The following is a 27,447-nucleotide window of genomic DNA, read 5'->3' on the forward strand; positions in this document are numbered from 1 at the left end:
GCTTTGAGTTTTCGGATGTCGTGACGTTAGGTTCATTTCTATGGGGCCCGCTGAGTCATCTCTCCGTGTGATTCGGGAGCGTCCATGGTCGTTTTCCTGTGCGATTCGGGGAGCGCCTGCGTCACAATGTGGGATGCCACCCGGGATAACCAGAGACTGAACTAGTTTCTTGTTTAGTAGCTTCCAGTACAACCACATGGTAATATGGGCTCTGCCAGGATGGATGTAAGACATATGATCCTGGATCCGAGGGATTGTGCAGATGTAGCCGTGTAGGTGGGAACGTAGGTCCCTCAGGTGGTCTGGGTGATTATGGTCTGTAAATTTCTGTAATCGATGCCGTTGCTACTCTACCCTGAGACAGCAAGGGATTAACACGTCGATTTCTGTGGGGAATGTGTACAACCTCTCAAGAGTGTCAAACTAAGTACTTAGCCGTGTCCCCGGTTATGGACAATTATGAGCAACTAGATATTGGGGCTGTAAGGAAGGTCTCACTCATTCCAATTTCTTAAATAAAATGAATGGTTTGAACAGGGTAGGGGCACTTGATGTTTCTACTCAACGTGCTCTAGGTTAATAGGAGCATGGGTGTTTCTACCCTGTGTTCAATAGTGATAAAACTATTTAATAAAATGATAGGATGATATATTGATGCTTTTATGCAATTAGCCAAACCCCACCTTGCCAAATACTGCATATACTTGACAGGATCTGTTATAACCCTTGTGAACTTGCCAATACATTCAATGTATTGACCCCTAGTGGCTGCAACGTTTAAATGTTGCAGGTTAACCAGGTGAAGAGTGAGGTGCGAATTGTTAGGGTTCCGAGTTTACATTCCAACATGTTTCGACTGTGGAGTTGTTATGGTGCTCCTACATCTTCTGCTTTCCCCTGCAAGATTTTATCTTCTTCTGAGCTAACCCACGAGGTTATGCAATATGTAAGGTTCTGGATCAATGCGATGTAATATACTTTTGACCTTTGTATCTTGATATTACATCTTGAAACTGTGTGTGCTAGCGAGTCGATCCAGGGACTAGCACTGTAAGCACAGAGATCGAACCCTCTTAAGGGGGAGGATCGCTTCATATTTTGTGGGGGTAGCCACTCACGAATGGCTTTGATCTTCTCCTCATCTACCTCCAGACCTTGAGCTGAAACAACAAAGCCAAGAAACACAACTTTGTCGGTGCAAAAGGTGCACTTTCCCATGTTAGCATATAACTTCTCCTCTCGTAGGACAGCAAGCACACACCGAATGTGTTCAACATGTTCATCCAAGGTTTTGCTATAAATCAATATGTCATCAAAGTAGACAACCACAATCTTGCCAATGAAGGTCCTAAGCACATGATTCATCAATCTCATGAAGGTACTAGGTGCATTTGTTAAACCAAAGGGCCTAACTAACCACTCATACACACCAAATTTTGTTTTGAATGCAGTTTTCCACTCATCACCCTCTTTCATTCTAATTTGGTGATAGCCACTTCGCAAATCAATTTTAGAAAATATGGAGGATCCACTAAGTTCATCAAGCATATCATCAAGTCTAGGTATGGGATGCCCATACCTCACAGTTATGTTATTAATAGCTCTAAAATTAACACACATTCTTGAGGATCCATCTTTCATAGGAACTAAAAGAACCGGTACAGCACAAGGAGAAAGACTTTCCCTTACATGACCTTTGTTGAGTAAATCTTGACTACCTCACTGGGATTCGATGCGAACTACCGCAATGCAGTGCCTTCAACTCCAACTCAGGGGTCTGGCTCGTACCTGGTTAATTATCCTACGCGGTGGCAAGGTCACTTCATGGGACGAGCTGGTACAAGCTTTTACGCGCAATTTCAAAGCCTCTTATAAGCGACCGGTATCTCTCGAACAACTTCGAGCGTGCATTCAATGCGAAGGAGAGTCTATCCGCTCGTATATCCAGCGATGGACCAACACGAAACATGCCTCTGAAGAAATCTCAGATGAAAGCGCCATCGACGCATTCAAACGAGGTCTTCGTCTAGTCAAACTCAAGGAAGAATTGGGTCGCATTCGAGCTGCTTCCATCAGCTTTCTGATGGAAATCGCCAACCGATGGGCTGATGGCAAGGATTCGCTCTGCAACGAACGTGGTCAATCCCCAGACAGTGGTGCAGACCGAGTCTTCGAGCAACGGAAGAAGCGCAAGGGTCGTGCGTTTGAGGAACCAACCTCACCCCGATTTTGTCACAGCCACTTCTCAAGTAGAAGGTGATCGTAGTGGCGAAATTCGCGGGCCCAAACCTCTGTGGTGACGCAAGGGAGGGCAGCTTACACTCTCTTAGCAACTGGCGGCCCCTTGCCCATTCCATGTCTACAAAGACAAACAAGGCAACATTAAGCCTAGCCATCCTCTGAGGGAGTGCAGGCGATTTAAGGATTTACACCTTGAGTTTGCTAGAGCATAGCAGACAGCCGTACACTTGGGTTATCCCCAGTACCCTAGCAATGGAGTCACCATGTTGCCACCAGCTCAGCTCCCGGCGACTCTGGCCATCGGAGCCTCCTCGGCTCGCCTGCTCCAAACCAACCTATCCGAAGTGTTGAACCAATCTTTGGAGCTGACGCCTGCTGCTGTCGAGTCGTATCCAGCCCCAGCAGGTCACGTGTGCATGATTCAGAAGGGCAGACCAACAAACCGGGTTCAGAAGTTAATAACCCGACAGGTGCATATGGCCATGGCCATGCCACCAGCCGCTCCACAATACCTTGATTGGTCTGAAACTGAAATCAGTTTCTCTCGAGAGGATCACCCTCCTAGAGTCCCACGGCCTGGAAACGCAGCACGAAGCCTCGATCGGCGGGTACTAGATGAACAAAGTATTTGTCGACGGCGGAAGCGGTCTCAACCTTATTTATGCTGACACCCTCCGAGGGATGAATCGTTCCATGACAAAGCTCCCTGCAATGGACACAACCTTCCACGGCATCATCCTGGGCAAAGGAGCCACACCGCTGGGTAGAATCAGCCTGGATGTGGTGTTCGGCTCACCCGACAACTTTCGGCGTTAAAGGCTCGACTTCGAAGTGGTCGACTAGCCCTCACAATACCACGTAGTGTTGAGTCGAGTCGCGCTGACTCGCTTCATGGCGTTCCTGCATTATGCTTACCTCAAGATCAAAATGCCAGGGCCCAACAGCGTGATCACCGTTTCAGGGAACTTCACACGCTCAGATAGCCGTGACAAGGATTTTCATAAAATCTCCGAGTCCTTCGGCATGCATGAAGAGTTCGAGCAGCTAAAAGCTTCAACTGGTCTAGAGCAATTACCCGTCACCAAAAAACCGGCTCATCAGCCCGAGTTCAACAAGAAAGCGGACACCAAGGAGGTCCAGGTCCATCCGACTGACCCCAGCAAGACCGCTATCATCTCAACAAGCCTTCCTCCTACATAGGAAAGCTCGCTCGTCGAGTTCCTTGGTGAGCGCTGGGAAATCATTGCCTAGGTGCCAGCTGACATGCCAGGAATTCCTAGGGAACTTGTCGAGCACGCACTTAAAGTGGATGAGAATGCAAAGCTGGTGCGACAACCCATGCGGCATTTCTTAGAACCAAAGCGCAAAGCCATCGTGGAAGAAGTTAAAAGACTCCTTGAAGCTAAGTTTATCAGGGAGATAAAACAAGCGACTTGGGTAGCAAACCCCGTCCTCGTCCCCAAGAAGAATACCACAGTCCTGCGTATGTGCGTCGACTTCACGTCACTTAAAAAGCACTGCCCAAAGGATCACTTCCCTTTGCCGCGGATCGACCATATCGTCGACTCAACCGCCGGTTGCGAACGGTTGTCCTTTCTGGATGCCTACTCAGGTTACAACCAGATTCGACTCAAGGTCGAAGACGAGGAGAAGACAGCAATTGTCACTCCATACGGAGTTTTCTGCTACACAACAATGCCTTTCGGGCTAAAAAACAAGTGCTACCTATCAGTCTTGCATGCAGGCATGTCTAGAGCCTCAACTGGGAAACAATGTCCAGGTGTATAACGATGACATCATTATTAAAACGAAGAAAGAAGCAACGCTTCTCGATGACATACCGGAGACATTCAACAACATGGATAGGTACAAAATCAAGTTGAATCCCACCAAGTGCACCTTCGGGGCACCCGCTGGGCAACTCCTTGGGTATTTCCTGTCGGCTCGAGGCATTGAAGCGAACCCCACAAAGATCAGAGCCATCCTAACTATGAAGGAGACAACTAAAACTCATGAGCTTCAACAGCTAACGGGTCGACTCGCGGCTTTGAGTCGATTCATCGGCAGGCTAGGCGAAAAAGCTTTGCCCTTTTTACCATCTTCTTCTGAAGAAGAAAGAAGACTTTGCGTGGACCCCAGAGGCCAGTGCTGCTTTCACAGACTTGAAGCACCCGCGGTCAACCTCGCCGATTCTCGTCGCTCCACAAGAGGATGAGCAGCTCCTACTGTACATCGCAGCTGACGTGGTTATGACTAACCACGTACATGACTCGAGGATACCTAGTACAGCCCAGCTGGGGGCCCACAAGGAAGCCTACTACGACTCCAGGAGTCTACATGAAAAATCTTGCGACTCAAGATAAGGAAGATTAATTAGAGTATATTTTCTCATTGTAACCGACTTGGACTCTACCTTAGACCTGGGTTCCTGCATATATAAAGGACCAGGAGGGCGAGCCAAGAGGACACCCCCAATTTAGATAGAAGTCGCCTAGACGCACTCATCGACTCTGTGCATCTAGCCTCTGCGGCACCCCATTGTAATTGACTCTGCAATACATATCAGACAAGCGGGACGTAGGGGTATTACCTCATCGAGGGCCCTGAACGTGGGTAAATCCTAGATACAAGTCCATCAATATGGACATTATCGAAGTCACCCCTTCGTCATTGGCGCCGTCTGTGGGAAAGACATGTGTTGGAAACACGACCTTGGCAGTTCCAGATTTCTTAAACCCATCGTCGAGTCAGGCGGAGTCGATGACCTTCGGGTCCTTCCACTTTACTGCTCACCACCCAGCCAGCCGTGCGGTGTTCAACGCGCTTGATGCTGGCGTGGATCTCGTGTTCGGGGAATTCCATCTTCGAGCCGACTGAACCGGCATCCTTCGATTGCCAGATCTGACTGCTCCAACTCTGGTGAAGTCGCTTCTTCCGTCACCTTTAGGAAAGGTCTCGCCGACAGATTTGGCGGAACCACTCGACAAAGCAGAGCCAGTCTCCTTCGGGACTCCCTCTGGAGTCGAAACAAATCCGCCTTGTTGTGCAGAAAGCCCCATCCCAAGCGATGCTGGCGACAGCCCGGAACAAGAGAGTTGCCATAGCAGCAGCGATCTTGCGCCCAAGCGCGCGCCATTGCCCAAGTCTTCATGACAAACCCCGTCACCTCGACTCCTCCGGCCGCGGATACGATCGTAAACCCGCAAGGTGGACATTCAGCAGCGGAAAAGTCGCGGGTTCAAGCAGCCCTCGACTCGGGAGTCCTCATGAATGACCCAACTCCTCCAGAGTTGAAATTGCATGTGAATTCCTTGGCCAGGAATCTCTTCAACTTGATCAAAGAAAAAGAAGAGTTTGTTAAGCAGTAGAAGCACGAAGACGACAAACTTAAGAAGATGGAAGAGGAACTTTTGGGGCCAGCTACATGAGTCATTGGAACGAGACTGGAGTTCAGTACAGCTTTTCATCCACAGACTGACGGACAGACCGAGAGGGTTAATCAAATCCTTGAGGACATGTTGAGAGCTTGCGCTCTGGATTATGGTTCCAGTTGGGATGATAATTTGCCCTATGCCGAGTTCTCGTACAATAACAGTTTCCAGGCAAGCATTGGAAATTCACCGTTTGAGGCACTGTATGGGAAGAAATGCAGGACACCATTGTTACGGGATGGGGTAGGAGACCGTAGTCTATTCGGCCTTGATCTGATAAAGGACGCCGAAGAAAAAGTCAGACTGATTCGAGACAGACTGAAAGTAGCACAGTCGAGGCCGAAGAGTTATGCAGACTCAAAACGTAGGGAGGTTACCTACGAGGTTGGTGATAGGGCGTATCTCAGAGTTTCACCGATACGCGGTGTGAAGAGGTTCGGAATCGAAGGAAAATTAGCCCCACGATTCATTGGACCGTACCAAGTTTTATCACGCCAGGGAGAAGTGGCTTATAAGTTGGACCTACCAGAATCTTTGGAAAGCGTCCATAACGTGTTCCACGTATCGCAACTGAAGAAATGTCACCCCGACATGGCCGACACCCCTTCGAGAGATACCGTTCCGCTTGAGGAGGTCCAGTTGCAGAGTGACCTCACCTATGAGGAAAAACCCATCCGGATTTTGGATACCATAGAAAGGCATACCCGCTCCAAGACTATCAAGTTCTGCAAAGTGCAATGGGATCATCATACTGAGGAGGAAGCCACCTGGGAACGCGAAGACGATCTTCGAGAAGACCACCCACACCTCTTTGCTAGCCAACCAGAATCTCGAGGATGAGATTCATCTTAAGTGGGTTAGGTCTGTAACATCCCAATTTTCCCAAACTTTGCATCATGCATTTGCACTCATGAGCATCATACGATTTATGCACTTTGAGCACCTTTAAACCAAAGATTTAAATTTTAAAACCTTTTATCAAGCCTGTTGCCCTTTTAAATTTTTACTTTGCATCTTTTTGGAATTTTTCAACCCATGGGGTTGAAAACAATAGAAAGGGGTTTAATGCAATAAGATGAGCTACCCGATAATTTTTGGAATTTATTTTGGAGTTGAAAAACTATTTTGTTTCTAAATATTATTGCACTAGAGGCAATTAATGAGCAAAACTATTTTTAATAATTTACTTTTGGAAGAAATCAAGTCCCAGATGCTATGGCATTAAAAGATATGATTTTACAAATTTTCTGGAATTTATTTGAGTCCATTTAGAGTTCAAAATCAAAAGTTATAAAGGACAAATAAAAAAAAAGAGAAAAGAAAAGAAAAAAAAAAGGAAAACGGACCGGCCCGGCCAACTTGGGCCGAACCGGCCTAGTCAATACCGCGTGCGCGCCCGTGAGCCAGCCCAGCCAGCCGCTGCCCGCAGCCAACGGACACTGAAAGGTGGGACCCACCTGTCAGGTCGTCTTCAACCTCTTGCCAGGAATCCAGGGAGAGCCTCCACTAAGCCTCGTCTTCAATTCGCAATTTAGGACGCGTGTTTAAGCCTCTCTCGCGTAACTATAAAGAGCCCCTCCCCCTCTCACTTTCCCCTCCACCCCCATCACTCCCTCGCACCCACGCCGGAGAATTTCTCACCAGAATTGCTTCGGTCGCCGGCCGTTTTTTGCTCGCCGTGGTCACCTCGGGGAGCAATAGAGCCCGAACCCTTCAATTTATTCTTACTCTCTTCTTTGCGCACATTTTGACGCAAGCCGTTTGTTGTTTGGTGCACCGTAGCCCCCGGGAGCCCCCTGCCCGAGCTCGCCGTAGCTCCGCCGTCGCCGCCGCCACTCGTCGTCGTCCTAGGCGTCGTCTCTGTCTCGTTGCGCCGACCGCGTCCCCGACTCCGCAACGTCACGCCGCTCCGCCGGAGTCATCCCCGACGCCCGAAGGCCGCCCACAACGCCCGCACACCGTCGCCCGTGACGCCGCCGCCGCCGGACACCTCGCCGGAGACCTAGCCACGCCGGGGGTGAGCTCGGAGCTCCCCCCGCCGTTAAATCTCGGCCGACGGTCGAGATTAGAAAGATTAAATCGAAGGTGTATCCTTCGATCTCGTCCATTGATTTTCCTTTAAAGGAAATCTAACGGCTACGTTTTAATCTTAACCGAACCGGTATGGACGAACCACAGAGCGCCACGTGTCATGTAAATAATAATGTAAAATTTTTCCCGGACCAAATAAATCGTAAAATTGCAAACAAACCTCTAGAACTTCAAACACTCATAACTTTTGAACCGTTTGGCCAAATTTGATGAACTGCACCTTTTTGGAATCCTCATGGTATGTAGAATCTTTTGGCACAGTTTGTTTTAAGTTTTGAACAACTGAAACAGGACCAAGTGACAGAATGCTTAACTAGGAACGTTATCACTTAAAAATTGACTTAAAACTATTTTTGACGATTTATCCACTCTTAAAATTTCTTAGAGGCACCCTCTACCCAGTGGAACCAGAAGAAAATTCTTTTTGTATAAAAATGAATGTATCACCAAAGTTAGAATAATCTAGCTTAAAATGGATTAAAGTGGCTTTGTTTAATGATTTCCTATTTCCACACCATGAACATGATACTAACAATTCATCACATAGACTTAAATCACTAAACAAATTATTTGTGACAGAAACCAAATTTAGGATTGCATCATGTGCACGGCATCATGGCATATTTTATTTGATTGCTTGTATGTATTGTATGGTTGTTTATTTTTGCTATACGTTTGATTGTTAGAATTTTGGAGTGCGAACCCTGTCTTTGCGAAGAGTGTGAGAACAGCAACAACTTTGGACAAGGCAAATTCATCTTGATCATGAATCACCTACTTTGAACAGCTATGTTGTCCTAGTAGAATAGATTTTCCTCGCCGTCATATCCCCACCAATAGCCATCGTATTAGTTACGATTAGCCGTGCTATGTAAATATGCGTGGGAGGGAACCACTTTCATTCTAGAAATTTTGTTGGTGTAGATGTTATTTTTGAAGCATGGCTAAAATCAACCCCTAATGAACCATCCTGGGTGGGCAGCTTTGAGTACTATGGTTGTACGCGACGTCAGGTCCATTTCTATGGGGCCCTCTGATGAGGACATCCCAACTAATGATACAACCACAGCCCCTACAGCACCTACACCTCAAGTACCGGAGATACGTGGACCAATTACTAGAGCTCGTGCACGACAACTAAATTATCAGGTACTTTCGTTCCTCGGTACTTCATTTAATATTAATGAGAATATGCTGCTGCCTAAGATGGGTTCTTTTATGTGTTTTAGGAATGAAGGACCTAACTTGGACCTCAAGGATCAGCGTTGGACAGCAAACCATGGAGGTGGCAGCAAGGTGGCGGGAGCTAGCTCAAGTGATGATTTCAGAACATTGAAACCGCCATAAAGAGATGAGAAGAAGGCCGCATCCTCTTCATCAATGGGATTTCGGCCAAGTGGAGGATTCCCCCTCCAATGGGTATCTATGGGCCAAAGATGAGGGTTATAACCTTGCTTTATTGGGCCTAAGGCCATGTAATAGGGTCTAGCCAATTTTTAGATGTTTTCGTTATGTTTTAGGAGGATTCCTAGGCCGTTTCGGAGTCCCTCAAGGGCCTGGCCGAAAACCACCTAGTTCCCCTCCTATTTATACCCCATGAGCCCCCCTATGGAGCCTTGGGTTTTGATTACATAAAGTTTAGCCTTTGCTACTTTCGTGTAATCGCGTGTGTCGGTTAGACCACCTGTTTTACCTTCATCAAGACTCCAACTATATTGAATATTCAGATTCGTGAACCTTCATATCTCCTATTCGCAATTTCAGATTGCTTTTCATCTTGTTCTTGCTTGTTCTTCGATTGCTTGCAGGAACAAAGACCTTCATGGTCAGGTTGATCGTGCCCCCGCGGGATCAATAACCTTCTGGAGTTGGTGTATCGATCGCTAAGACGCTGCCTCCTAGGTTGTAGTCGGATCGTCAACGTCACCTCCTACCAAATCGATAATTAGGTATCTCATCGAAAGATCGGGACACCCTCGAGGCTATCACCCTCTGAGTCGTCTCTCCGTGGATTCAGGAGCGTCCATGGTCGTCTCTCCGGTGGATTCGGGAGCGCCTACGTCGCAAATGTGGAATGCCACCCAGGGTAACCAGAGGCTGAATTGGGTTCCTATTTAAATTGCTTCCAGTACAACAACATGCTATATGGGCTCTGGCGAGAATAGAGTATGTTGTATGAACCTATACCCGAAGAATTGTCATGATGTAGCAGTGTAGGTGGAGCGTGATTCTCTCGTGGTCTAGGGAATTACTTCTGAAAATCTCGTAATTGACACCGTTGCTACTCTACCCTGAGGACAGCAAGGGATTAACCCGTCAGTTTCTTGTGGGGAATGTGTACAACCTCTCGAGGGTGTCAAAAGTAAGTACTTAGCCGTGTCCCCGGTTATGGACGAATTATGAGCAGTTGGATATGGAAACTAAGTAAGGTCTCACTCATTCAAATTTCTAAATAAAATGAATGGTTTAATACTTGGGCTAGGAGCATTGATGTGTCTACTCAATGTCCTTAGTTTTTAATAGGAGCATCGGTGTGTCTACCCGATGTCCATTAGTTTTATCTTACTGTAAAATTCAATTGTAGTAGGATAAATTTTATTTTAATTGCTTCTACGCCAAAAAGCCTAAACTCCACATAGCCAATATTGCACATATTTGATAGGATCTGTTATAAACTCCGGTGAACTTGCCAATACATTCAATGTATTGACCCTAGTGGCTGCAACCTTTAAATTGTTGCAGGGAATTCCGACGATGAGTAAGGTTACGTTCTTGGGTCACGAGCCTGCATTCCAACATGCGCTCTCTGTGGTGCTGCAATGGCTCAATTTTTCTTTCGCTTTCCGCTGTTGAACAATTTATGTTATTTTTAAATGCTAACCCGAGTGGTCATGCAAAGTTGTAAGTATTATAAAGTTCTGGATGATCACGATGTAATAAAATTACTCGACCTTTGTTTCTCGATATTACATCTTGAACTGTGTGTGCTAGTAAGTCGATCCAGGGACTAGCACTATAAGCACAGAGATCGAACCCTGTACGGGGGCGGTCGCTTCAAAGGACGGGAGATTTTGATCGACATACATCAAGGCACATGCGGTCATCACGCAAGCAGCCGTGCTATCATGGTGAAAGCATTCTACTGGCCTACAGCGATGCAAGACGCTGCTGACATCGTCACCCGATGCATGGCCTGTCAGATGTTCGCAACTAAGCCACATGCCCCGGCCTCGGAACTCAATGCAATACAGTTGGCTTGGCTTTTCGCTCAATGGGGACTCGACATGGTCGAAGCGCTTCAATGATCGAAAGAAGGGGGTCATACTTTCCTGCTTGTCGCCATTGAAAAGCTCACCAAATGGATCGAGGCCATGCCCATCACAAATGCTACAGGAACTACTGCCATGGCGTTCATCCGTTCCATCATATTCCGCTTCGGGGTTCCTCACAGCATCATAACCGACAATGGGTCGAACTTTCTTTCCAACGAGTTCCAAGATTTCTGTGAAAAGATGGGGATTCACCTCAATTACGCAGCAGTGGCGCATCCACAAACTAATGGGCAGGTCGAAAAAGCGAACGGCCTGCTCATAGTCGGCATAAAAAAACGGCTCATGACTCCCCTGCATCGTGCAGCTGGAGCATGGGTCGAAGAACTGCCCTCTGTACTCTGGAGCCTGCGGACAACTCCCAATGGCTGCACCAAATTCACGCCGTTCTTCATGGTGTACGGTGCTGAAGCAGTACTACCATCTGACGTCCGGTTCAACGCACCCCGAGTGACGGCGTACTCTGGATCGGAAGTCCACATGCCAATGGAAGACGCCCTCGACGCAGTCGACGAAGCTCGCGACGTTGCGCTCGCACGAGCAGCCGTCTATCAGCAGAGCCTGCATAACTACCACAGCCGTCGGTTGCGCAGCCGTCCTTCGTCGAAGGAGACCTTATACTTTGACTCAAGCAAAAGGATCATCACAAGCTCCAATCACCTTGGGAGGGACCCTACGTGGTCACCAAGGTGATTCTGGGACGCGCTTACTATATCAAAGACATGAAGAGTGGAGTCACCTACAGCAGGCCTGGGAACGTCACACAACTACGACGATTTTACGCCTAAGTTTTTCCAGCGTTTTTCCAATTTTTCTTAAAACCTTTTTAGCATCCTTATTTTTCTAAGGCTACAATTGTTTCGATTCCAATTATGTACTTCGGTACTTAATAAATTTTTCAACCTTCTCTACTCAGAGGTCTCTTACTTGCTTTTTGGGCTCGACACCTGCTCGGTGGCTCTGCCCATGCGTGCTATAACATCTTGTTGTGAGCTACACGGTGCAAAGGAAACCAATAAGCTCCCGTCCACTCAGCAGGCTGGACCCAAAAAATTGCTTTTCGTGGACACACCCGACACTCGGGGGCTGCATCCAATCGACTCTGAGGCTTATCTTGGGCGCGCCCGACACTCGGGGGTTGCGTCCAATTAAGTTGAGACCTCGTCTACAAAACAACAAACACACGGCATCAACACCTATCTAATAAAGTCTCATCTTGAGGTCACGCCTTTTTTGAGCAAGTAAATGGAGGTATACTCAAGGATTAACGCACTTGGGTCCAAGCTCGACTACTCGTAGTCGACCCAAGACCCAGGGTCTACTCCCACCGGGAGCGTTGGTCGCGCACCCGGTAGATCTTACTTGCGTCTCCATACTTGTTAGTTCATGGAAGGATAAGATTCCAGAATCACTCCCATCGGGAGTCTCTAGGTTCAAATTTACATTTAGATGCAATTCAAGTTACACAAAGTTCTTTCTACAGAACATAACAACTTCTTTCTAAATCAAGTTTTTTACACTTTGAGTACATAACTTGAATCCGACCACCACTACAAACAGTCGTCACCAGACTCGAGGGCTACTCCCACCGGGAGCACTGGTCGCGCACCCGGTAGAATCTACTCTACTGCTATCTACGGTGGGCTCGACAGTCGACGTTGTGATTGCTGTCGGGAAATAAGATCTTCTTCCTTCCAGAATCGCCAGTCGATAATCCTCGCAGCCTGCGTGTACCCAGCCTGGAAGTGTGGTGTCGCACCAGTGGCACCTGGGGTACCACCGCTGCATGACGCGTGGGCCACCTCGCTTGCTCCCCGGAAGGATCGCACCCCGGGCAGCTCCGCACAAGCTGCCCGGCAGGGCTAGCCAGGCTGCGGGGGTTGCCTTGTAGGGTAGCAAGAGAAATCCCGCCTGGGCTCTTCCCAAGAAGGTTACTTGCCGGGAAGGGTGTTTTCGGGTGCAGGTGTCTGTTACAAGAGCAGGGACAAGCGGGAGAGACTGCGGCGCCACGTGGCCGCTCGGCGGGCACACTATGCGCACGGTTCGTCAGGACGAAGAGTGAAGCACACGCGAGCATTTAATGCACCGACAGAAAGGGGATCCCCCGTCTAGTCAGCCTACAGTGACTGGCCTGGGGTAAATTCTAGGCGCCTAGGCCCCTAGTTGCAGGGCTACTCAACCTGCATGCAAGCCAGCGCACCGAGGAGGAGCTGCCCTAGCTCTTTGCTCGCCATTTGTCACCCATGCACCGTGGCACCTGTGGTATCCCTTGAGTATAAAAGGAGGACCCCCGCCAATGGTCAAAGGGTTCGGTTCGGTTCGGATCCACACTAGCTCAGGCCAACAACAGCAAGTAGCACTTAGGTAAGGAAAGAGAGCACCCAGGGACCCCCCCCCCCCCGACAACTTGTAAACCTTTGCTTACTGGTTAATAGGAAAGTTCGGAAGCAGGACGTAGGGTTTTACACCGCAAGGTGGCCCGAACCTGGGTAAAAACGTTCTCGTGTTCTTTGTGCTCCCACGCCTCGCATTGGCCTCGCCGGCGATTGCCGGAGCGATCCCTGTCGCCCCCTGCCGAACCTAAAAGGGGGTGCTCGCCCATCCCCAGTGTGTGAGCCCCGTGCTACGACATCTGGCATGCTAGGTAGGGGGTGCGTGAGGAGGAGAGCTCGCCGGTGACCGCCGGTGCCGTCGACTACAACTGCATCGGCTCCATCTTCCCCGACAGCCGAACCAGCCGTCATGCCCCCAAGCGGGCGGGTGACTCGAGGATCGACCCGTGTGGCGCCCCGGCGGCGCACACACGGTCGCATGATGTGCAACGCACGTCGCAGGATCAGGGTGATCCCGAGCCTGCCCGGGTGCAGCCGCCGCAGTCGCCGCTGCCCCCGCCACCCCCTCGGCCGTTGGCAGACAACCAGTTGAGGGGGCCGGCGGCTCCTAGCGTCTCGGGGCCGGGGGAAACCCCCCTCCCCCCTGTTAGGGAGGGCAAGGAGGCGGGGATCCTGAAGGGTCCTCGGATTCGTCACCAACCATCACACGGGGTGACGCGTGCGGCGTCCTGAACGCCCGCCAACAGGAGGATCTCCGCCAGCGCCTGGAGCGTCGGCGCCGGCGTGAGGAAGAGCGTCCGCGCCCGGAGGAGCAGGAGGATGCTCCCATGGGCGCCGAGGATGGCTACACTGCGTTCACTCGTGAGCTGCGCCGGATGACATGGCCCCGCAAGTTCCGAGCGCTGGCGCTGGGGACGTATGACGGGACCATGAACCCAAAGGATTTCCTCCTGAACTACACGTTGAGGATGCATGCTATCGGCGCCGACGACAAGGTCAGGGCTAACTGGTTCCCGATGGTCCTCAAGGTATCAGCGAGAACGTGGCTGCTTAACCTGCCTGCCGGGTCCATAGCCACCTGGGCGGACCAGCGCGAGCAGTTCGTGAGCGCGTTCCAGGGAAGCTACAAACGCCCGGAAACCATGGTAGAGCTGCACACCATGGTGCAGAAGACGGAGAGACGCTGCGGAGCTTCGTCAACCGCTTCTCCAGCCTTTCCTACTCCATCCCGGAGGCGGAGGCCGCCGCCATCGTTAACACCTTCGCCATCAATGTCCACAACCCCAAGATGCGGGAGAAGCTGAGCACGCATCGGATCCGGACGACGCGGGATCTCTACGCCCTGGCGCACAAGTGTGCCATGGCTGAGGAAGGGCGCTTGGCGCTCGAGCTTGCAGCTAAGGCTGTTGCGAGCCCAGCTGAGGGCTCGCAGAAGAAGAGCTCCCGGAAGCGTAACGGGAAGCAAGTCCTCGCCCGGTGGCGGGTCTGGCGGTAAGCCCGGCGATGCGTCCCGCTACCCCATCCATGCCAACGCTACCCACGACGCACAGGATTGCCGCATCCTGCAGGGCATCAAGCAGAGGTGCGAGTAGCGTCACGAAGAGCGCCGCGCGGCCGGCGCCTGCTTCAATTGCGGCGACATCGGGCATCTCTCCCGAGATTGCCCCAACGACCCCAGAGCGGGGCCGAAGCCTGCCGGTGGGGGCGCCGGCCGAGGAGAAGCCCAAGGGGGACGTGGCCAGGCCCATGTCGGCAGGGAGCGCCCTCCCCGGGGACGAGACAAGGCTCGCGCCGAGGAGCAGCGCGAGTCTGATTGTAGTGGGGGCGACGAGCCCGGCTTCTAGGAGCCTTGGGGCGTTGCCTGCATCCATGGGGGAGCTTACGCCCTCTCATCCCACGCCGCGGTGAAGCGCCTCACCCGGGAGGTGTGTGCGCTGCTGCGGGGCACGGAGGCGCAGCAGCCGCTGAAGTGGTCGCATGTGCCAAACACTTTCAGCGCTGACGATCACCCAGCCCGGCAGCTGGGTTCAGGGGTTCTAACCTTCGTGGTCTCACCGATCATCAACAACATGATGGTGACTAAGGTGCCGGTGGACAACCGAGCGGGGTTTAACCTCCTGTCCGCTAGGTTAGTGGAGAAACTTCAACTGCCGCTGGGGCAGTTGAAGCCCACTGACCCGTTCCGGGGAGTGAACCCCGGGATCGTGCACCCCTTGGGGCGCATCACGCTGCCGGTTACCTTCGGGACCCGAGAAGCGTTTAGGACCGAGCACCTAGTGTTCGATGTGGCGCACACCCCGTTGCCCTACAACGGGATCCTTGGTCGGCCAGCGTTGATAGAGTTCATGGCGGCGACTCACTGCGCCTACGGAGTGATGAAGATGCCGTCCACGTATGGAGTTCTCTCCATCAGGTGCGATCTCAAGGATGCAGCCTGGTGCGTTCACTTTTTCACTTTCACTTAGGCCCGGGCCAAGTCAGTGCGAGGTCGTCAAGGCCGCCGCCACAGCCGACTCCGGTGACGAAGACGTTGCCGGGAGTGAAGGCTTGCTGCTGGCCGACGGCCCCGCAGTGAAGAAGGCCCGCGCTACCCCGCAAGAACTTGCCGGGGGAGGCCCAGGCTCGAGCTCACGCCCCGGCAAGGGTCAGAAGCTCAAGGAGGAGGCTGCCAAGGTGAGGAAGCTACCCCTCCAAGCCAGCAATGAGGAGTGCACCATCACCGTTGGTGCAAACCTCACTGCCGAATAGGAAAGCGCCCTCATCACTTTCCTTCGGGAGAACGCCGACGTGTTCGCGGTCTGGGGGATCGAGCATCGACTCGCGGACGCCCGCCTCATCAAGCAGAAGATCCGCCGGCAAGCACAGGAGCGTAAAGATTTCATCAAGCAAGAAGTGGACAAGCTTAAAGCTGCGGGAGCCATCAGGGAAGTACTGTACCCCACTTGGTTAGCTAATCCTGTAGTAGTACCCAAGGGGGAGAATAAACTTCCCATGTGTGTCGATTTTACTAATCTAAACCGTGCGTGTCCTAAAGATCCTTTCCCCGTACCTCGCATTGATCAAATAGTAGATTCCACTGCCGGTTACGATTTGCTGTGTTTTTTGGATGCTTTTTTCGGCTACCACCAAATTAATATGGCAGCCAAAGACGAAGAGAAAACGGCGTTCATCACCCCGGTTGGCTGCTACTGCTACACGTGCATGCCTTTCGGGTTGAAGAACGCGGGCTCAACATTCTAGCGTGCATTGCACGAGTGTTTGGAACCCCAGCTAGGCCGGAATGTAAAGGCCTACATGGACGACATCGTCATCAAATCCAAGTGTGGGGACTCGTTGATTGATGACCTGCGGGAGACGTTTGATAACCTCCGCAGGATCAAGCTCAAGTTGAACCCTGAGAAATGCACCTTTGGTGTGGACTCGGGTCAGCTCCTGGGTTTTTTGGTTTCGCATAGGGGGATTCAAGCCAATCCAAAAAAGATAGAGGCTATCGAGAAAATGCAGGCTCCCCGCAAGGTGACGGACGTTCAGCGCCTCAATGGCTGCGTTGCCGCGCTGGGGCGCTTCATCTTGAGGCTGGGCGAACGCGCCCTGCCCTTCTTCAAGGTGATGAAGAAGAAGGGCCCAATCGATTGGGCCCCTGAGGCTGAGGTGGCGTTCCAGGATCTCAAGCAGTACCTCCAGTCACCGCCCATCCTCCTCGTCCCCAAGCCGGGCAAGCCGCTGCTACTCCACCTAGTGGCGACTGACCAAGTGGTAAGCTCAGTGCTGGTTGCCGAGAGGGAAGAAGACCACCCGGGGGCTGAGGTTGCGGGGCAGGGGGCGGAGCGGCCCCCGGCCACCGCCTCGGACCCGGCCACGCACGCCCCGCGAACTGCCCACGACTCCACCTCCGATTTCTCCGCGCACGGGCCGTTTTCCCCAAATCCATGCGCGTCACCCCGAAGCCATCGCTTTTCTCCTCCACTTCCCCCAAACCCCGCGACCAATTTCGCATCGGTTAGGATTTAATTGCTCGCCGGAGTTCGTTGCTGCCGTCGCCGCTCTTTGCGATTCGCAGCCGTTCCGGTGAGGTTCTCCCCGCGCCGAGCCTCTAATCCTCTTCCTCTCTTCGTTGCGCACGCATTGACGCGAGCTGTTCCCGAATTGGAGCTCCGCCGCGCCGCCGTCCGTCTTCTTCCCCGCCTCCGGCCGCCTCCGCCTCCCACTCCGCCTGGCCGCGCCGCCGCCCCGCGCACCCGACCCACCTACGCCGCCCGCGCGCCGCCTCTGCGCCGCCCGCGGCACCTCCGGCCGCCCCGCCTGCGCCGCCCCCCGCCACGCCGCCTACCCGCGCCGTCCAATCCGCGCTGCCCCGTGGCGAGACTTTTTTTATTTTAATTTTATTTTAATTCAGCCGAATTAGATAATACACTTTTGCAGAAGGGCCCCTGTAACTTCAAAGCCTCATATCTTTCAAACCGTTTGTCCAAAAATTGTGATCCGCACCTTTCTGGAATCGTCTCAACGTTTAGAATATTTTGGCACTGTCTAATTTCAGTTTTGAACAATTTAGTCAGAAGCTATTTACAGAATGATTGAATGTTGTGTTTATTGTGTGTGTTCCTTCTATTTTAGATTGTGTGGAGTGTAATCCTTGTTGCAAAGAGTGCGAGAACTATCACAACCTTGGACAAGGCAAGTTCACTTTGATCATATCCCATTATTATTGTTGTTTTAAAATACTTATGCATTAGTGTTGTTGGTAGAGATGCATTGATAGGACTATTACTCGTCCCTCTATGCTAGCTATAAATCCCAGGTAGTCTAGTTTACCCTTGCCATTACCTTGCCACCAAAATTGCCAACGACTGTAGTTGAATGCTAGGCTATGGTAGTATCGTGGGGAAATAACTACATTATGATATTGTTATGCCTTTCGCGATATGAAATGTTTTGATTAGATGTAAGGCAAAACAATTAATTAAATGAACCGTCCTGGGTGGGCTGCTTTGAAGATTTTGAGGATTAGCGGCATCAGGTCCATTTCTATGGGTCCCTCTGAGTCGAGTTCCTGTGGATTCAGGAATGGATTGTCCATGGACGTCTCTCCCGTGGATTCGGGGAACGCCTATGTTGCAAGTCGAATGCCACGTGGGGTAACCGAGACTGGACTAGTTTGCTATTTAGAGGCTTCTAGTACAACCACAATGCTATATGGGCTCTGGCGAGACAAGAGTAAGTTGTATGAACCACACGAGGAATTTTACTGAGGTAGCCGTGTAGGGGGAGCGGGATTCTCTCGTGGTTTAGGGAATTACCTCTGAAAATCTCATAATCGATGCCATTGCTACTCTACCCTGAGGACAGCACGGGATTAACACATCGGTTTCTTGTGGGGAATGTGTACAAACTCTCGAAAGCGTCAAAACTAAGTACTTAGGCGTGTACCTGGCAACGGACAATTTGAACAACTAGATGTGGAGCTGTAAGGAAGTCTCACTCATTCCAATTTCTTAATTAAAATGAATGGTTTGAACAGGGTAGGAGCACTTGAAGAATCCACTTCAATGTACTCTAGGTTAATAGGAGCATGGGTGTGTCTACCCCGTGTCCAATAGTTAACATTATTATAAAATTCATTTGTTGTAGGGTAATTTATGTTCTGCTTCCACGCAAACAGCCTGAACTCCACCTTGCCAAATACTGCATATACTTGGTAGGTTCTATTATAACTCCTAGTGAATCTTGCCAATACATTCAATGTATTGACCCTAGAGGCTGCATCGTTTATTCATCCACGAAGCTCCGACGACGAGTAAGATGTACGTTCTGCTTCTTTGGGTTACGGGCTTACATTCCAACACGCTCTCACCGTGGTGTTGATGTGCCCTTGTATCTTTCGCTTTCCGCTGCTAAACAGTTGTTTTATTTCCAGCTAACCCGTGAGGTTATCCGAGTTGTAAGTACCTTTTAAATTCTGGATGATTCGTTGTAATATTGAGACCTTTGTTCTATGATATTACATCTTGAAACTGTGTGTGCTAGTGAGTCGATCCAGGAACTAGCACTAAAGCACAGAGATCGAACCCGTGTACGGGGGCGGTCGCTTCAGATGGTATCAGAGCATTGTGTTGCCTGTAAGAACGTGACCCTAGCATGGATTAGACCAAAAGAGACCATAGGATTGTTCTATGCATTTCATACCACTCTAAATTTACATATTGAGATACATGCATATTCATATACACTTGCAATCATACCAATGTTCAATGCATATGTACTACTTGTGTTTTACCTCATCCACTTGCATCTTCAGATTTTATATGCATTTGTATACACCTCATACTGCAATGTCATGCTTTCCACTATTACAATCATACGTCATGTTTGCATAACATACACCTTATATTGTCATCATTACACTTATGCATCCACCTACTTGATCATGTGACTAATTCTTTCCCCCCACCATAAATCTTGTAGATGAATGGTCCACCAAATTTCGGAGATGAGCCACCTTTCACACACGTCCATTACCCGACAGTTGCTGACGATACCCCGTTTGGGAGACAGCTTGCTACTTTGTGCACGACACTGCACCTGGCAGCACCCTGTTTCCGAGGACGTGCTGAGCCGGTGGGATCCCAGCGAGGTGCACGCCGCTGGGAGATTGACACGGAGATCAGAGGACGGACTGTTGTTCCATCGACGCCCGACATCACCTACTCCGTGCACTACCCCGACTTCATGCTGGGACTCTAGTTCGCCATGCAACATGCGATAGCTCGTGTGTGCGAGGCGTACCATGATGAACTGCCTCCGGACTCTGTCTTCTGTAGCTTCGGAAGGCGAGTTGTTGGCGGGAATGCTGTGGGACCGGAGATCCTAGGCGAGGATCCGCACATGGAGGATGTTCAGTTTCAAACTCTGGAGCAAAACATGGTGGACATGGGGAAGAGTCTCTACAACGAGATGACCCGAGTGGACATAGCTGAAGACCAGGTGGGGATACTCCAAGGTCAACTAGCGCTGAAGACAAACGAGGTGCACCGCAGGGGAGATGTTATCCTGAACATGCACGAGATCATGGAGCAGATTATGTACGAGAAGGATCTCCTGCAACTTCAGTATGATCAGCTCCAAGCCCAGGTCAACAACGCCAACCCTGCACCTGCACCAGCACAAGCTCCACCACCCCCTCAGGACGAGGAGATGGAGCCACAGGAGGAGGAACCTCAGGAGGCGCAGGAGATGGACACACCTGCCACCCGCACCCGTTCTAGGGCGAAGAACTCCGAGAACACCAACTTCCTCTCAGTTCCTTTGTTTCAGCTTAGAGCCGCCAGACTATTTATTATATTATATTCGTTATCGTGTTAGTCATTGACCATGCCGTCGTTGTGGTATGGAAATGTAGATTCGTGTGTTTACTTGCAATTCTTTACTTGTGTTTAGGCTTTATGCCTTGAGAACTATTTGTTTTGGATGTTAAAATCCTAGTGAATGTTTTTGCTTGCTTTATAGTTGACTTGTTTCATGATTGAATTGTCATGCTTGTGTTATGCTTGTTGTTTGAACTGTTGTATTGCCTGTGTTGTGGGGCTTAGTTTTCCCTTAGATCCTGTCTATCTTTTTCTCATCTATGCTGTCCCAAAACAGATGCTGCCGAGACGCGATACTCGCCGCGATGCCGACAACAATGAGGAGGGTCAGGACAACAACGCCACCACTATGCAGCAACTGCTGGCTGCACAGACCCAGATTCTGCAAGCTTTGACCCAACAGATGAACAACAACAACAACAACAACAACCACAACCACAACAACCAGAACCCCAACCCACAACCTCAAGTGGACATGTTAACCAGGTTTCTGAGGCTGCGTCCACCGACATTCACCAGTTCGTCAGAACCGATTGTAGCTGATGATTGGCTCCGTTCTGTGAGCAAATGCCTAGTGACAATTGGCTGCAATGAAGCTGACAAGGTGGGGTTTGCCGCTCACCTGCTTGAAGGACCTGCCGCAGCTTGGTGGGAGACTTATCAGATTACCACACCCATGGAGGAGGTCACATGGGAAATGTTCCAAGATGCCTTCCGCACCGCCCACATCTCTGCGGGCGTGCTGAGCTTAAAGAAGAGGGAATTACACAAACTAAGGCAAGGGAACAGGACTGTGTCAGAATATAGCGAGACCTTCAACAAGTTGTCTCGTTATGCCCCGGACGACGTCAACACTGATGCCAAACGCCGGGAAAGATTTTTGGATGGCTTGAACGATGAACTCGCCGTTCAACTAGCAGTTGTTTACATCCCTACATACCAGTCCCTCATGGACAAAGCCATCATTCTGGAGAACAAGCAAAATCAGATGGAAAACAGGAGGAAAAGGCCTCACCATGGCAACAACCACGCTGGTCCACACCAAAAGCCGCGCGCCTCGTACGAGGGTAGTGGCAGCTTTTCGGTGGTTAAGCATGGTGGAAATCATCAGAATCACCATGGAGGGAGTGGACACCATCACCGCCATGGAAATCAAGGACACCACCACCACCAGGGAGGTAATAGCAACCGGAACCACCAACACCAGCACCAGCATCCAAGGATCAACAACAACAAAGGAAGTGGCCATAACAACGGAGGCAACCCAGGGAAGAACCGCACCACTGGCAGGGATATGAGCCAAGTGCAATGCTTTAAGTGTCACAAGATGGGGCACTACTCCAATGATTGTCCGGAGAAGTTCAATGAGGCTGGAGCAAAGCCTAACCCATTTCAGAAGGGCAATGCGAACCACGTCAACGTGGAGGAAATCACGGAGGAGCAAGGTATCGTAATGGGCACTTTCCGTCTAAATTCTTTTGAAGCACTCGTACTGTTTGATACCGGTGCATCGCATTCTTTCATCTCAAGGAGTTTTGTGCATGAGAATGAATTAACCACTAGTACCTTAGTGAACCCTATGAAGGTGAAGTCACCTGGGGGAGAGATGATAACGGCTTGTGAATGCCGAATGCTGACACTAGAAATTGGAAAACACAATTTCCCCATAGACCTGATAGTGTTAGGATCAAAAGGCTTGGATGTGATCCTAGGATTGGATTGGTTAGCCGAGTATGAAGGACTTATAGATTGTGTCAAGAGGACTATTACACTCACAACTCCAGAGAAGAAGCGAATCCGCTTCAAGTCAACCTATGAGCTTGAGATACCCAAGGGAAATTCTCTTAAGGGGGTTAGCCTAGAGGATGTACCGATAGTGAAGGAATATCCGGATGTGTTTCCAGAAGAATTACCAGGCATGCTACCGGACCGAGATGTGGAATTTCTTATTGAGTTATTGCCGGGAAGTGGACCTATAGCCAAGAGACCGTATAAGATGGGTGTAGATGAATTGAAAGAGCTAAAGAAGCAACTTGCAGAACAGTTGGCCAAAGGATTTAGTCGCCCTAGCTCATCACCATGGGGAGCACCTGTTCTATTTGTGGAAAAGCAAGACAAGAGCCAAAGGATGTGCATAGACTATTGTTCACTAAATGAGGTGACGATAAAGAACAAGTACCCACTACCCATAATCAATGATCTATTTGATCAATTGAAAGGAGCCTATGTTTTCTCAAAGATCGATTTTCGATCAGGTTATTTTCAGTTAAAGATCCGAGAAGCGGATATACCCAAAACAACATTTACCACTAGGTATGGCCTGTATGAGTACACAGTGATGCCTTTTGGATTAACCAATGCCCCGGCATACTTCATGAATATGATGAACAAGGTATTCATGGAATATTTGGATAAGTTTGTCGTAGTATTCATTGATGACATTTTGATCTACTCGAAGAGCAAAGAAGAACATGAAGAACATTTGCGTCTGATCATGGAAAAGCTTAGAGAGCACAAGCTTTATGCAAAATTCAGCAAGTGCGAATTTTGGTTGTCTGAAGTTGGTTTCTTGGGACACATTGTGTTAGGAAATGGAATTGCCGTCGACCCCGCTAAAGTAGCAGCGGTGATCGAATGAGAAGTCCCTAAAAACGTCGGAGATGTTCGCAGCTTCTTAGGACTTGCTGGATATTACAGGAGGTTCATAGAGAATTTCTCCAAGATTGCCAAACCTATGACTGAGCTGTTGAAGAAAGAAAAGAAGTTTGAATGGACTGATAAATGTGAAGAAAGTTTTCAAGATTTGAAGAAGAGGCTTGTATTAGCACCCATCCTTGTTTTGCCCGACTTACTGGAAGATTTTCAAGTGTACTGTGACGCTTCGCGTCTAGGTTTGGGCTGTGTTTTGATGCAAGGAGGAAGAGTCGTAGCATACGCCTCAAGACAACTTAAGAATCATGAAAGAAATTACCCCACTCATGATTTTGAACTAGCATCGGTTGTGCACGCACTCAAGACTTGGAGGCACTATCTCATGGGAAAACAATGTGAGTTACTCACCGATCATAAGAGTTTGCAGTATATATTCACGCAGAAGGAATTGAACTTGAGACAAAGAAGATGGTTAGAGTTAATCAAGGATTTTAATCTGAATCTTCAATACCATCCAGGCAAGGCTAACGTAGTAGCTGACGCTTTGAGCCGCAAGGGCTATGTTAATGGACTTACAGCTGGAGATTCAAAGCGATCTCACATACAAAGAGAAACCAACCAGGATCTTGGAAACAGTGGAAAGACATACCCGTTCCAAAACAACCAAGTTCTGTAAGGTTCAATGGAGTCACCACACCGAAGAAGAAGCTACGTGGGAACGCGAGGATGACCTTCGAGAAGACCACCCACACCTTTTTGCTAACCAACAGGAATCTCGAGGACGAGATTCATCTTAAGGGGTTAGTTCTGTAACATCCCAAATTTTCAAAACTCTTCATATGCATTGCATATCATGAGCATCATGTCACCCTTGCATTTGATCACTTTCAAAACCCAAAAATTTGCCCAGAAAACCCTTTTGCAAAAATGCCTTTATTTGATTTTGGGCTTTGATCTTGCTCTTGAGTATTTCCATTTTTAACCCATGAGGGTATTGCGATAAAAAGGGATTTAGTGCATATATAAAGCTATCCCATAAGTTGGCTTTTGAAATTATTTTGAAAAATAATTTGTTTCGATAGCCTAATGGCCCTAAAAGACATTTTATAGGCAAATGTATTTTTAAATATTTTATTTTGAGAAAATTCTTGTTCCAAAAGTTAGATCATATGAAAATATGATTTTACAAATTTTGTTGCAATTTATTTGGAGTGATTTGAAGCTTCGAATCAATTTTGAGGTTCAAAAATAGAAAATAAATAAAGCAAAAGGAAAAACCGAGAAAACAGTCAAGCCGGACCGGCCCTGCCCGAACTGCACGGTCCCTCTCACTGGCCGGTGGGCACCACGTCTTCTTCAACCTCCGTCCGAGAAATCCGGCCATGCACGCCCCGCGAACTGCCGACGACTCCACCTCCGATTTCTCCGCGTACGGGCCGTTTTCCCCAAATCCTTGCGCGTCACCCTGAAGCCCTCGCTTTTCTCCTCTACTTCCCCCAAACCCCGCGTCCAATTTCGCATCGGTTAGGATTTAATTGCTCGCCGGAGTTCGTTGCTGCCGTCGCGATTCGCCGCCGTTCCGGTGAGGTTCTCCCCACGCCGACCCTCTAATCCTCTTCCTCTCTTCGTTGCGCACGCATTGACGCGAGCCGTTCCCGAATTGGAGCTCCGCCGCGCCGCCGTCCCTCTTCTTCCCCGCCTCCGGCTGCCTGTGCCGCGCCGCGCGTCGCTCCCCCGCGCGCCGCCTCCGCCTCCCACTCCGCCTGGCCGCGCCGCCCGCCCGCCCCACCTGCGCCGCCCGCGCCCACGCCCGCACCGACCGCGCCGCCTCCCGCCACCCCGCCTGCTCTGCCCCCCGCCGCGCCGCCCGCCTGCGCGGCCCGCCGCCTGCCCGCGCCCGCACCGCCCGCGCCGCCTCCGGCCGCCCCGCCTGCTCTGCCCCCCGCCGCGCCGCCCGCCGCCTGCCCACGCCGTCCAATCCCGCGCTGCCACGTGGCGAGACTTTTTTTATTTTAATTTTATTTTAATTCGGCCGAATTAGATAATACACTTTTGCAGAAATGCCCCTTTAACTTCAAAGCCTCATATCTTTCAAACCGTTTGTCCAAAAATTGTGATCCAAGTGTGGGGACTCGCTGATTGATGACCTGCGGGAGACGTTTGATAACCTCCACAGGATCAAGCTCAAGTTGAACCCTAAGAAATGCACCTTTGGTGTGGACTCGGGTCAGCTCCTGGGTTTCTTGGTTTCGCACAGGGGGATTCAAGCCAATCCAAAGAAGATAGAGGCTATCGAGAAAATGCAGGCTCCCCGTAAGGTGAAGGACGTTCAGCGCCTCAATGGCTGCGTTGCCGCGCTGGGGCGCTTCATCTCGAGGCTGGGCGAACGCGCCCTGCCCTTCCTCAAGGTGATGAAGAAGAAGGGCCCAATCGATTGGGCCCCTGAGGCTGAGGTGGCGTTCCAGGATCTCAAGCGGTACCTCCAGTCGCCGCCCATCCTCCTCGCCCCCAAGCCGGGCAAGCCACTGCTACTCCACCTAGTGGCGACTGACCAAGTGGTCAGCTCAGTGCTGGTTGCCGAGAGGGAAGAAGACCACCCGGGGGCTGAGGTTGCGGGGCAGGGGGCGGAGCGGCCCCCTGCCACCGCCTCGGACCCGGCCACGCACGCCCCGCGAACTGCTCACGACTCCACCTCCAATTTCTCCGCGCACGGGCCGTTTTCCCCAAATCCATGCGCGTCACCCCGAAGCCATCGCTTTTCTCCTCCACTTCCCCCAAACCCCGCGACCAATTTCGCATCGGTTAGGATTTAATTGCTCGCCGGAGTTCGTTGCTGCCGTCGCCGTTCTTTGCGATTCGCCGCCGTTCCGGTGAGGTTCTCCCCGCGCCGACCCTCTAATCCTCTTCCTCTCTTTGTTGCGCACGCATTGACGCGAGCCATTCCCGAATTGGAGCTCCGCCGCGCCGCCGTGCCGCCGTCCGTCTTCTTCCCCGCCTCCGGCCGCCTGCGCCGCCCGCCTCCGCCTCCCACTCCGCCTGGCCGCGTCGCCGTGCCGCCCGCCCAACCCACCTACGCCGCCCGCGCTCGCGCCCGCACCGCCCGCGACGCCTCTGGCTGCCCCGCCGGCGCCGCCTGCCCGCGCCGTCCAATCCGCGCTGCCCCGTGGCGAGACTTTTTTTATTTTAATTTTATTTTAATTCGGCCGAATTAGATAATACACTTTTGCAGAAAGCCTCATATCTTTCAAACCGTTTGTCCAAAAATTGTGATCCGCACCTTTCTGGAATCGTCTCAACGTGTAGAAAATTTTGGCACTGTCTAATTTCAGTTTTGAACAATTTAGTCAGAAGCTATTTACAGAATGATTGAATGTTGTGTTTATTGTGTGTGTTCCTTCTATTTTAGATTGTGTGGAGTGTAATCCTTGTTGTTGCGAAGAGTACGAGAACTATCACAACCTTGGACAAGGCAAGTTCACTTTGATCATATCCCATTATTATTGTTGTTTTAAAATACTTATGCATTAGTGTTGTTGGTAGAGATGCATTGATAGGACTATTACTCGTCCCTCTATGCTAGCTATAAATCCCAGGTAGTCTAGTTTACCCTTGCCATTACCTTGCCACCAAAATTGCCAACGATTGTAGTTGAATGCTAGGCTATGGTAGTATCGTGGGGGAATAACTACATTATGATATTGTTATGCCTTTGGCAATATGAAATGTTTTGATTAGATGTAAGGCAAAACAATTAATTAAATGAACCGTCCTGAGTGGGCTGCTTTGAAGATTTTGAGGATTAGCGGCGTCAGGTCCATTTCTATGGGTCCCTCTGAGTCGAGTTCCTGTGGATTCAGGAATGGATTGTCCATGGACGTCTCTCCCGTGGATTCGGGGAACGCCTATGTTGCAAATGTCGAATGCCACCTGGGGTAACCGAGACTGGACTAGTTTCCTATTTAGATGCTTCTAGTACAACCACAATGCTATATGGGCTCTGGCGAGA

This window comes from Brachypodium distachyon, chromosome 3, assembly GCF_000005505.3.
Source record: "Brachypodium distachyon strain Bd21 chromosome 3, Brachypodium_distachyon_v3.0, whole genome shotgun sequence".
Lineage (NCBI taxonomy): Eukaryota > Viridiplantae > Streptophyta > Magnoliopsida > Poales > Poaceae > Brachypodium > Brachypodium distachyon.